We start from the raw sequence: 13,736 nt of genomic DNA on the forward strand, positions 1-13,736 counted from the left end.
CTAGTGGCATAAATAATAAGAACTCGATAATTAAATAGGTATGCTAATTTCTTTAATAGAATTTAGCACCCCATTTAAGCATGTACTAGCTTTTTTAATAGTACTATATGCATAATTTGGCGACGAGCGCTCTCTATATGTACCACCTTTTTTCTTTAATTTCATCTTATTAGTTTTGCTCCATGGCGCAATCTGTCGATACTACTACTGTACAAAAGTATACATTTTTAAAAGGCTAGAGGGTGGGGCAGTCTAGCTTGGTCGGTTTCAAGAGAGGCGAGGGCCTTTGTGATTTGATGGCTCATTACTGCTGGAAGGTGGGGCCTTGTGATTTGACTGCTCGTATAAATGTGCCGAAGACCTGAGGAGGAGCAAAGAACTGTGCGGTATACTCAAGTTTTCCTCTGGAGTATGACGGAGGAGCACGAAACACGGCAGCCCAATGCCATATGGTGATAAAAATGATCTAATTTGCTAGTCATCTCATTGTTAGCATTGTTCTATTCATGCCTCGCAGAAAACGTGACACGTGCGGTGAAACACCCAAAGCAAAAGAAGAAACATAGGAGCAAAAGAAGAAGGAAGATTATCACCCAAAAAAAGAAGGAAGACACACACACAAGTCTCGGCGCTACTCTCTACTACATGAAGGGTTGCTGGCCGCGGAGTTGTAACTGCTTCTTCATCACCTCCACAACCTCCATCTCCTTGCGCGTGACCTCCACCATCTTCTTCATTCTGTCCATGACGCGGGATTTCTCAATGCGAGCCTTCATCATCTGTTCCACAGACACATTACGTACCTCGACAGCAGCCGGGTGCTCGATGCGGAGCTTCGCCAACTCCTCCTTCTATTCCATGACGAGGGCCTGTAGCATCCTCATCGAGGAACTAGTATTTTCATGCAGCTTCTTCCAGCCAGCGTTCTCCTCCTTCAGCAGGTCGAGCTCATGGCAGAGCTTTGACTTGTCCTCCTGAAGTTGCAGGATTTCGCCGGTCACCTTCTTCTCCGAGGCAATGCTCTTCTTCAGCAGCATCACCAAGCCGGCGGTCAACTACCCCTGCTCGTTGAGCTTAGAGGGCATGTCATCGAGGCTCTCCTTCAGCAGCTCCACCAAGCCGTGGATGAACTCCTTCTGCTTATTGAGCTGACAGTACAAAAAAAGACACTTTCGTGATAATACGTGTTTGTGATAGTAGGTCACCTTTTCTGTCATGCATGTACATCCATGACAATTTTATGACAGAATCAAGATAGTCATACATGTGCTGTGATAGAAGTGCTCCATGACATTACCAAAATTATCATCATGGAAGTGTCCACTTCCATGACGATAAATCGCGTGTCATAAAAGTTCTTTTGTCAAGGGTGACCGACACATGGCATCGACCGTAACGGGTCGCCGTTAAGCTATCGGGTCCGGTTTTGGATCCGATAACCCGTTAACAGCCCGGACCAATGGTGATTTTCCACATGTAAAATTCTTATTGGCCGGAGGAAACACATGTTGGCTCAACGTTCGGACATATGTGATACGTCCATTTTGCATCATGCTTTTATATCACTATTTATTGCATTATGGACTGTTATTTCACTTTATGTCACAATACTTATGGCTATTCTCTCTTATTCTACAAGGTTTACATAAGGAGGGAGAATGCCGGTAGCTGGAATTCTGGGCTGGAAAAGGAGCAAATATTAGAGACCTATTCTGTGCAACTCCAAAAGTCCTGAAACTCCATGGAACATCTTAAAATAAATAAAGAAAAATCCTCGCCAAAGATGAAGGCCAGGGGGCTCATACCCTGCTCACGAGGGTGAGGGGCGCGCCCCTACCTCGTGGGCCCCCTGGTGGCTCTCCGACATCCATCTTCTCCTATATGAAGTCTTTTGATGAGAAAAAAAGAAGGAACTTTTCGGGACGAGACTCTGCCACCACGAGGCGGAACCTTGGCGGAACCAATCTAGATCTTCGGCAAAGCTGTTCTGCCGGGGATACTTCCCTCCGGGAGGGGGAAATCATCACCATCGTCATCAGCAACGCTCCTCTCATCGGGAGAGGGCAATCTCCATCAACATCTTCACCAGCACCATCTCATCTCCAAACCCTAGTTCATCTCTTGTATCCAATTCTTGTCTCAAAGTCCGGGATTGGTGCTAGTAGGTTGCTAGTAGTGTTGATTACTCCTTGTAGTTGATGCTAGTTGGTTTATTTGGTGGAAGATCATATGTTCAGATCCTATATGCATATTATTACCCCTCTGATTATGAACATGAATATTCTTTTTGAGTAATTACGTTTGTTCCTGAGGACAAGGGAGAAGTCTTGCTATTAGTAGTCATGTGAATTTGGTATTCGTTTGATATTTTGATAAGATGTATGTTTTCTAGCCTCTAGTGGTGTTATGTGAACGTCGACTACATAACACTTCACCATTATTTGGGCCTAGAGGAAGGCATTGGGAAGTAATAAGTAGATGATGGGTTGCTAGAGTGACAAAAGCTTAAACCCTAGTTTATGCGTTGCTTCATAACGGGCTGATTTGGATCCATATGTTTGATGCTATGGTTAGGTTTACCTTAATACTTTTGTTGTAGTTGTGGATGCTTGCAATAGAGATTAATCATAAGTGGTATGCTTGTTCAAGTAAGAACATCACCCAAGCACTGGTCCACCCACATATCAAATTATCAAAGTTTCGAACGCGGATCATATGAACGTGATGAAAACTAGCTTGACGATATTCCCATGTGTCCTCGGGAGCGCTTTTCCTATTATAAAAGTTTGTTCTGACTTGTCCTTTGCTACAAACGGATTGGGCCATCTTGCTGCACTTCATTTACTTTTGTTACTTGTTGCTCGTTACAATTTATCCTATCACAAAACTATCTGTTACCACTTATTTCAGTATTTGCAGAGAATACCTTGCTGAAAACCGCTTATCATTTCCTTCTGCTCCTCGTTGGGTTCGACACTCTTACTTATCGAAAGGACTACGATAGATCCCCTATACTTGTGGGTCATCAAGACTCTTTTCTGGCGCCGCTGCCGGGGAGTGTAGCGCTTTTGGTAGGTGGAATTTGGTAAGGAAAAATTTATATAGTGTGCTGAAATTTACTGTCACTTGTTACTATGGAAAGTAATTCTCTGAGGGGCTTGTTCGGGGTATCTTCACCCCGTCCAGTAGAGCAAAGAGTTGCTCCTCAACCTACTGAACCTATTGAAAATGAAACTCCTTTTGAATTTCCTTCGGGTATGATGGAAAAACTGCTAGCTAACCCTTTTACAGGAGATGGAACAAAGCATCCTGATGAGCACTTAATATATGTGGATGAAGTTTGTGGATTATTTAAGCTTGCAGGTATACCCGATGATGTTGCTAAGAATAAATTCTTCCCTTTATCTTTGAAGGGAGATGCATTGATATGGTATAGGCTATGTGATGATATGAGATCATGGGACTATAAAAGATTGAAGCTGGAATTTCATCAAAAGTATTACCCTATGCATCTTGTTCATCGTGATCGCAATTATATATATAATTTCTGGCCTCGCGAAGGAGAAAGCATCGCTCAAGCTTGGGCGAGGCTTAAATCAATGTTATATGCATGCCCCAATCATGAGATCTTGAGAGAAATAATTATGCAAAGTTTTTATGCTCGGCTTTCTCATAATAATCAAACCATGCTCGACACTTCTTGTGCTGGCTCTTTTATGATGAAGACTATTGAATTCAGATGGAATTTATTGGATAGAATTAAACACAACTCTGAAGATTGGGACCTCGACGAACGTAAGGAGTCAGGTATGAGACCTAAGTTTGATTGTGTTAAATCTTTTATGGACACCGATATTTTCCATAAGTTTAGCACTAAATATGGAATTGACTCTGAGATAGTAGCTTCCTTTTGTGAATCTTTTGCTACTTTGTTGATCTCCCTAAGGAGAAGTGGTTTAAATATCATCCTCCCATAGAAGTAAAAGTAGCTGCACCTATTAAAGTTGAAGAAAAGACTGTCACTTATAATGATCCTATTGTTCCTACTTCTTATGTTGAGAAACCACCTTTCCCTATTAGAATAAAGGATCATGCTAAAGCTTCAACTGTTGTTTGTAAAAGCAATATTAGAACTTATACACCTCCTGAGCAAGTTAAAGTAGAACCTAATATTGCTATTGTTAAAGATCTCTTGTCTGATAATATTGATGGGCATGTTATTCAGTTCGAAGGTGAAACTGCTAGAATTGCTAAACCTTGTGCTAAAGATAAACATAGACATGTGGTAGGCGTGCCTGTTATTTCTGTTAAAATAGGAGATCATTGTTATCATGGCTTATGTGATATGGGTGCTAGTGCTAGTGTTATACTGCATACTTCATACGAAGAAATTAAGAATGAAATTGCACCTGCTGAGTTAGAAGGTATTGATGTCACAATTAAACTTGCCAATAGGGATACTATTTCACCAATTGGAATTGTTAGAGATGTTGAAGTCTTGTGTGGGGAAACTAAATATCCTGCTGATTTTCTTGTTCTTACTTCTTCGCAAGATAGCTTTGTCCCATTATATTTAGTAGACCCTTCTTGAACACTGTTAATGCTAGAATAGATTGCAAAAAGAATGTTGTTACTATTGGCTTGGATGATATGGTTCATGAGTTTAATTTCTCTAAATAAACAACATCATGAGGAAGAATTACCTAGTAAGGATGAAATTATTGGTCTTGCTTCTATTGCCATACCTCCTAGTGATCCTTTAGAACATTATTTGCTAGACCATGAAAATGATATGTTCATGAATGAAAGAAGGGAAATAGATGAAGTATTCTTTAAACAGGAACCTATTCTGCAACACAATTTGCCTGTTGAAATTTTAGGGGATCCTCCTCCACCCAATGGTGATCCCGTGTTTGAGCTTAAACCTTTGCCTGATAATCTTAAATATGCTTATCTTGATGAAAAGAAGATATATCCTGTTATTATTAGTGCTAACCTTTCAGAGCATGAAGAAGAAAGATTATTGAAAACTCTAAAGAAGCATCGTGCTGCTATTGGATACACTCTTGATGATCTTAAGGGCATTAGTCCCACTCTATGTCAACATAAAATAAATTTGGAAGCAGATGCCAAACCAGTTCGTGATCCTCAGCGACGTCTGAATCCTAAAATGAAAGAAGTGGTAAGAAAAGAAATACTAAAGCTTCTGGAGGTAGGTATAATCTATCACGTTGCTGATAGTGAGTGGGTAAGTCCTGTCCATTGTGTCCCTAAGAAGGGAGGTATTACTGTTGTTCCTAATAATAAAGATGAATTGATCCCACAAAGAATTATCACAGGTTATAGGATGGTAATTGATTTCCGCAAATTAAATAAAGCTACTAAGAAAGATCATTACCCCTTACCTTTTATTGATCAAATGCTAGAAATATTATGCAAACATACACACTATTGCTTTCTAGATGGTTATTCTGGTTTCTCTCAAATACCTGTGTCAGCTAGAGATCAATCAAAGACTACTTTTACATGCCCTTTTGGTACTTTTTCTTATAGATGTATGCCTTTTGGTTTATGTAATGCACCTGCTACCTTTCAAAGATGCATGATGGCTATATTCTCTGACTTTTGTGAAAAGATTTGTGAGGTTTTCATGGACGACTTTTCCGTCTATGGTTCCTCTTTTGATGATTGCTTGAGCAATCTTGATCGAGTTTTGCAGAGATGTGAAGAAACTAATCTTGTCTTGAATTGGGAAAAGTGCCACTTTATGGTTAATGAAGGTAATGTCTTGGAGCACAAAGTTTCTGAAAGAGGTATTGAAGTTGATAAAGCCAAGGTCGATGCTATTGAAAAGATTCCATGTCCCAAGGACATCAAAGTTATAAGAAGTTTCCTTGGTCATGCTGGATTTTATAGGAGGTTCATTAAGGACTTCTCAAAAATTTCTCGGCCTCTGACTAATTTATTGCAAAAAGATATACCATTTGTCTTTGATGATGATTGTGTAGAAGCATTTGAAATACTTAAGAAAGCATTAGTCTCTGCACCTGTTGTTCAGGCACCTGATTGGAATTTACCCTTTGAAATTATGTGTGATGCTAGTGATTATGCTGTAGGTGCTGTTCTAGGGCAAAGAGTTGATAAGAAATTAAATGTTATTCATTATGCTAGTAAGACTCTAGACAATGCTCAAAGAAATTATGCTACTACTGAAAAAGAACTTTTAGCAGTTGTATTTGCTTGTGATAAGTTCAGATCTTATATTGTTGATTCTAAAGTAACTATTCAAGCTGATCATGCTGCTATTAAATACCTTATGGAAAAGAAAGATGCTAAATCTAGACTTATTAGATGGGTTCTCTTGCTACAAGAATTTGATATGCATATTGTTGATAGAAAGGGAGCTGAGAACCCCGTTGCAGACAACTTGTCTAGGTTAGAAAATATTCTTGACGACCCACTACCTATTAATGATAGCTTTCCTAATGAACAATTAAATTTTATAAGTACTTCTCGTAGTACTCCATGGTATGCTGATTATGCTAATTATATTGTTGCTAAGTTTATACCACCTAGCTTCACATACCAGCAAAAGAAAAAGTTTTTCTATGATTTGAGACATTACTTTTTGGATGACCCACATCTTTATGAAGAAGGAGTAGATGGTGTTATTAGACGTTGTGTACCTGAGCATGAACAGGAACAGATCCTACGCAAGTGTCACTCCGAGGCTTATGGAGGACACCACGCTGGAGATAGAACTGCACATCAGGTATTACAATCTGGTTTTTATTGGCCTACTCTCTTCAAGGATGCCCGTAAGTTTGTCTTGTCTTGTGATGAATGTCAAAGAATTGGTAATATTAGTAGACGTCAAGAAATGCCTATGAATTATTCTCTTGTTATTGAACTGTTTGATGTTTGGGGCTTTGATTATATGGGACCTTTTCCTGCCTCTAATGGATATACGCATATTTTAGTTGCTGTTGATTACGTTACTAAGTGGGTAGAAGCTATTCCAACTAGTAGTGCTGATCATAACATTTCTATTAAAATGCTTAAGGAAGTTATTTTTCCGAGGTTTGGAGTCCCTAGATATTTAATGACTGATGGTGGTTCACACTTTATTCATGGTGCTTTTCATAAAATGCTTGCTAAATATGATGTTGATCATAAAATTGCATCTCCTTATCACCCACAGTCTAGTGGTCAAGTAGAGTTGAGCAATAGAGAGCTCAAATTCATTTTGCAAAAGACTGTTAATAGGTCTAGAAAGAATTGGTCGAAGAAACTTGATGATGCATTATGGGCTTGTAGAACTGCATACAAAAATCCTATGGGTATGTCTTCGTATAAAATGGTTTACGGAAAAGCATGTCACTTACCTCTCGAACTAGAACATAAGGCATATTGGGCTATTAAAGAGCTTAACTATGATTTTAAACATGCCCGTGAAAAGAGGTTGTTTGATATTAGCTCACTTGATGAATGGAGAGCCCAAGCTTATGAAAATGCCAAGTTGTTTAAAGAAAAAGTTAAAAGATGGCATGACAAAAGGATACAAAAGCGTGAGTTTAGTATAGGTGATTATGTATTTCTATACAACTCTCGTTTAAGATTTTTTTGCAGGAAAACTTCTCTCTAAATAGGAAGGCCCCTATGTTATCGAAGAGGTCAATCATTCCGGTGCCATAAAAATCAACAACTTCGAGGGCACAAATCCGAAGGTGGTAAACGGTCAAAGAATCAAACATTATATCTCAGGCAATCCCATAAATGTTGAAACCAATATTATTGAAACCGTAACCCCGGAGGAATACATAAGAGACATTTTCCGGAACGTTTCAGACTCCGAAAAGGAATAGGTATGTGGTACGGTAAGTAAACCGACTCCAAAACAATTTTTAAGGCAATATTTCTCCGTTTTGGAATATTTAGAAAAATAGAAAAATAAGTAGTAGTCCAAGAAGGACACGAGGGCCCCACGAGGGTGGTGGGCGCGCCCTACCCCCCTAGCGCGGCCCCCTACCTCGTGAGCACCTCGTGTGCCTTCCGGACTCCGTTTTCTTGCACGATATGTATTTTGGTCGGTAAAAATTTATTATATATCCTCCCAAAGGTTTTGACTCCTGTATCATGCAAATATCCTCTGTTTCGTTTCGAGCTATTGCTGTTGCAGATTAGAGCAAGATGTCTTCTCAACAGTCAATCGGGGAGAGCCGAGTATCTAATCCGGCACCGGAACCAAGGGCAAACAGCGATGCTGACCACTTTGGGCCCGCAACGGAGGAGGAGATGGAGGCCGACTTGATGAGGGTAGATGCCATGGAGGATCAAGAAGTCACCTCTTGCTTCCGAGCTCAGCCATTCCAGACTCGGTTATCCCTTCCAATGTTAGATTTCTTTCTTATGAAAATATGAAGAGGAGTGTCACTTGTTCTCCCGTAGCTATGCAACACCCTTGGATGCAAGGAGCTTTAGTTGTCATAGGAAATCTTCGTAAGGAAATAATGGACCTCAAGCAGCAAGTCAATAAGCTCGAGGAGGAGAACCGTATCCTGAGGGGAAAAATCGCCAAGAATATTACACCAACAACAAAGAAGGAGACATAATCACTTGGGTATGGGCACTCCCCTTGGCAACTGCCAATCTTGTGGGAGGTGCACCAGTATCGTATCACAATCACAACTCCTATCTTTACCATTTTTCTTAGTTCCATCCTATTAGTAGTATCTTGATCTAGTAGAATAAAGTTTATGGCATGATCTAGTTTTGAGTTTTGCTTTATGAACTCTCTTTGTAATCGAGTTCGTGAGCTATATATAGTAAATATTAGTGTTGAGTCAAGGGCTTGATTATTTTGCCATGATCTTGGGTGAATAAAAGAAAAGAGAAAAAGAATAAAAAGAAACAAAAAGTTCATATTGATCTTATTGAGAGTAATGACTTCACATAGAAAGAGTATGATGATTAAAACTTGTTGGGAGTTGGCAAACATACCTTTGGTCATTGTTGCAATTAATAGGAAGTAATAAGGAAAGAGAGGTTTCACATATAGATATATTATCATTGACATCTTTTATGATTGGGAGCACTCATTAAAATATGACATGCTAAAGAGTTGATGTTGGACAAGAAAGACAACGTAATGAGTTATGTCTTTCTTATATCTGATATAAAGTATGTTGTCATGGATCCTCTAACTTGTTGAGCTTGCCTTTCCCCCTTATGCTAGCCAAATTCCCAGCACCAGGTAGAAATACTACTTGTGCTTCCAAAATCCCTAAACCAATTTTGCCATGAGAGTCCACCATATCTACCTATGGATTGAGTAAGATCCTTCAAGTAAGTTGTCATCGGCGCAAAGCAATAAAAATTGATCTAAATATGTATGATTGATTGGTGTGGGAGAAATAAGCTTTATACGATCTTGTGATGTGGAAGTAATAAAAGCGACGGACTGCATAATAAAGGTTCATATCACAAGGGGCAATATAAAGTGACGTTCTTTCGCATTGAGATTTTATGCATCCAACCATAAAAGCGCATGGCAACCTCTGCTTCCCTTTGCGAAGGGCCTATCCTTTATTATTATCTTCTACCTGATGCAAGAGTCATGGTGATCTTCACCTTTTCTTTTTCATTTTATCCTTTGGCAAGCTCAGCATGTTGGAAAGAACATGATATATATATATCTAATTGGATGTAGGGGAGCATGAACCATTATTGTTGACATTACCCTTGAGGTAAAAGGTTGTGGGGCAAAACTATAAGCCCCTATCTTTCTCTGTGTCCGATTAAAACTCCGTAACCACAAGTATTGCGTGAGTGTTAGCAATTATGGAGGACTAAATGATAGTTGAGTATGTGGACTTGCTTTTTAGCTCTGACATAGACTCTTTCCGATGTTATGATAAATTGCAATTGCTTCAATGACTGAGATTATAGTTTGTCGGAGCCCAATAAGGTTTATGATTCATACTTTTGCATTGTGAATAGATCATCACTTGAACATAAGTAATCATATGACAAAATCTATATATGTTGCTGTTATGAGAATAATCATGATGCCTTCATGTCCCTATTTTGTTTTTATCGACGCCTCTACCTCTAAACATGAGGACATATTTATTGTTATCGGCTTTTCGCTTGAGGACAAGCGAGGTCTATGCTTGGGGGAGTTGATACATCCATTTTGCATCATGCTTTTATATCGATATTTATTGCATTATGGATTGTTATTTCACTTTATGTCATAATACTTATGGCTATTCTCTCTTATTCTACAAGGTTTACATAAGGAGGGAGAATGCCGGCAGCTGGAATTCTGGGCTGGAAAAGGAGCAAATATTAGAGACCTATTCTGCGCAACTCCAAAAGTCCTGAAACTCCACGGAACATCTTAAAATAAATAAAGAAAAATCCTCGCCAAAGATGAAGGCCAGGGGGCCCACACCCTTCTCACGAGGGTGGGGGCGCGCCTCCCTACCTCGTGGGCCCCCTGGTGGCTCTCCGACGTCCATCTTCTCCTATATGAAGTCTTTCGATGAGAAAAAAAAGAAGAAGGAACTTTTCGGGACGAGACTCCACCGCCACGAGGCGGAACCTTGGCGAAACCAATCTAGAGCTCCGGCAGAGCTGTTCTGCCGGGGATACTTCCCTCCGGGAGGGGGAAATCATCACCATCGTCATCACCAACGCTCCTCTCATCAGGAGAGGGAAATCTCCATCAACATCTTCACCAGCACCATCTCATCTCCAAACCCTAGTTCATCTCTTGTATCCAATTCTTGTCTCAAAGTCCGGGATTGGTGCTAGTAGGTTGCTAGTAGTGTTGATTACTCCTTGTAGTTGATGCTAGTTGGTTTATTTGTGTCGGTGTACTAGATTAGGGGTACCCTAGTACCCCGAACTTGTGCACGGGCAGTTGCAGCACCCCGCGGCAAAGGCTTGCCGGGTGATCGCCAAGATCCCCCCCCCCCAAGGTTCCCTTGGAGCCATCCAAGAACAAAGTATTTAGGCTAAGGAAACAAGACCCCGGCAAGAGGAGCTTGCCGGGAAGGCCAACCAAGGCGCTCCAATGAACTTGCCGCGACACGCCACACGCTCCGGCAAGGCAACAAGGCCCCGGCAAGAGGATCTTGCCGGGAAGACAAACCAAGGTACCTCGAAGCCCGGTGAGCGACAAGCTTCCGGACCCGACAAGGTAACAACAGCGGCAAGGCGCTTGCCGCGGCAGGCGGCCACTCTGCGTCCACGCTCTAGCGCATCCACCAACATGTCGCTCTGGGGCCTCTCCGGACGTGCGTGGCGGGAGGCTGTGCAGCCAGCGGTGCGCAGTGGCATGCGAAGCTGACAAGATCGCCATCGTGGCGAACGGTGGCGCCCCTAACGGTCCTTTTCTGCACTGTTCAGGCGACTCAGACGGGCATTTAATGCCCTTGTCCCCTGCCGTCAGGGTTAGGTAGGATGCACTGTACAAGCAACTGTATCAACTACCTCGCTTTTTACGTTTTTACCCTCCTCTGCGTTGCCACCTGTCGGTGACCCCTTTAGCGTATAAAAGGAGGCCCATGCGCAACATAGAGGGGGGTTCGGCTCATAGGTTCGAGGCCTCAGACAGTTTGATTCGATCGATCCAGAGCCCAAAGAACATCACACCCTCGCTTTGGAGAGCAAGAACACCAGATAATACAACCAGACAAGCAGCAGTAGGAGTGTTATCTCTCCGGAGAGCTCCGAAGCTGGGTAAACTGCTCGTGTGCCTCGCCTCGATCTGCTCTTCGTGCGATCTCCGCCCCCCTCCGAACCGAAAGGGGCCTGGTCCGCCGGCCCCATAGGTGTTCGAGGATCAGTTTCCCCGACAATTTGGTGGAAGGTCATATGTTCAGATCCTATATGCATATTATTACCCCTCTGATTATGAACATGAATATGCTTTGTGAGTAATTACGTTCGTTCCTGAGGACAAGGGAGAAGTATTGCTATTAGTAGTCATGTGAATTTGGTATTTGTTTGATATTTTGATAAGATGTATGTTGTCTAGCCTCTAGTGGTGTTATGTGAACGTCGACTACATAACACTTCACCATTATTTGGGCCTAGAGGAAGGAATTGGGAAGTAATAAGTAGATGATGGGTTGCTAGAGTGGCAGAAGCTTAAACCCTAGTTTATGCGTTGCTTCATAAGGGGCTGATTTGGATCCATATGTTTCATGCTATGGTTAGGTTTACCTTAATACTTTTGTTGTAGTTGCAGATGCTTGCAATAGAGCTTAATCATAAGTGGGATGCTTGTTCAAGTAAGAACATCACCCAAGCACCGGTCCACCCACATATCAAATTATCAAAGTATCGAACACGAATCATATGAACGTGATGAAAACTAGCTTGACGATATTCCCATGTGTCATCGGGAGCGCTTTTCCTATTATAAGATTTTGTTCCGGCTTGTCCTTTGCTACAAAAGGATTGGGCCATATTGCTACACTTCATTTACTTTTGTTACTTGTTGCTCGTTACAATTTATCCTATCACGAAACTATCTGTTACCACTTATTTCAGTACTTGTAGAGAATACCTTGCTGAAAACCGCTTATCATTTCCTTCTGCTCCTCGTTGGGTTCGACACTCTTACTTATCGAAAGGACCACGATAGATCCCCTATACTTGTGGGTCATCAATATGTCATCCACTCATTCGACAGGAGGCGCCTATGATACGTTGACACGTGGCACGGCCCAACAGAGGCCCATTCCGGTGAAAAGGCCTTCCCAGCTTAAGGCCCACCATGTTTTTTCAGACACTAGTGGGCTGGCCCGTTAACAACCTGCCATGTTTTGGGTCAAATTGAGGCCCATACCAGATCAGGCATGTTCATAGCCTGCCGTGTTTTGGGCCAAATTACGGCCCATATCGGATCAGGCCCATTAATAGGCCACTGCTCTTTTGGGCCCATACTAAGAAAGGTTTGTATTTCAGCTTGTTAAATGCCCGTTTACCAGTTCGGCCTGACAATAGTTTCGGCCTGTTAGTGGCCCATGGCGCATCTGGGACGTTCTCGGCCCGGTTTAACTTTAGGCCATTTAACGGTCCATGCAGAAACTGGGCTATTTCTTGTCCGAAGTAACTTTAGGCCTCTTAATGGCCCGTAGTCTTCATGGACAAATTTCAGCCCAACTGGCCTATCGGCTTGTTAATGGCCAGTGTAACAGTTGGGCCTAATTACAGCCCGTGTTGAATCTGGCCTGCTTACAGCCCATCTGATAATGGCTCGTGACACTTTTAGGCCGATGGCCCACATAGATACCGGCCTGCTTAAAGCCCATAATTTTGTTGGGCCAAACATGCCCAATATATATTTTGGCCTATTAACTGCTCGTCCTATTAGGGCCAAACATGGGCCTTAGGCAATTTCGGCCTGTATTGGCCCGTGATTTTTTTGGCTCAATTCTATCCCAATCTAGGTTTTAGCCTGTTAAAAGCCCAGCTGGACAGAACTTTACTCGGCCTGTTAAAGGCGGGAACCAACTATAGTTTTAGACTTGCTAATGGCCCAAGATGATTATAGGCCCAGATTTTGGCCCATATGAGTAACAGGCCAGCCTGAAGACCAAAAACACTAAGATCCACTGAACCTTCCGGCCTAAATTACAACATACTGACCAAGAATAAACCTAAACAATACAACAAAAAAATTATAGCATATTACATCCCCTCAGCATCAAAGTTCGACG

The sequence above is a fragment of the Triticum aestivum genome, chromosome 4A (assembly GCF_018294505.1).
Source record: "Triticum aestivum cultivar Chinese Spring chromosome 4A, IWGSC CS RefSeq v2.1, whole genome shotgun sequence".
In the NCBI taxonomy this organism is placed as follows: Eukaryota; Viridiplantae; Streptophyta; class Magnoliopsida; order Poales; family Poaceae; genus Triticum; species Triticum aestivum.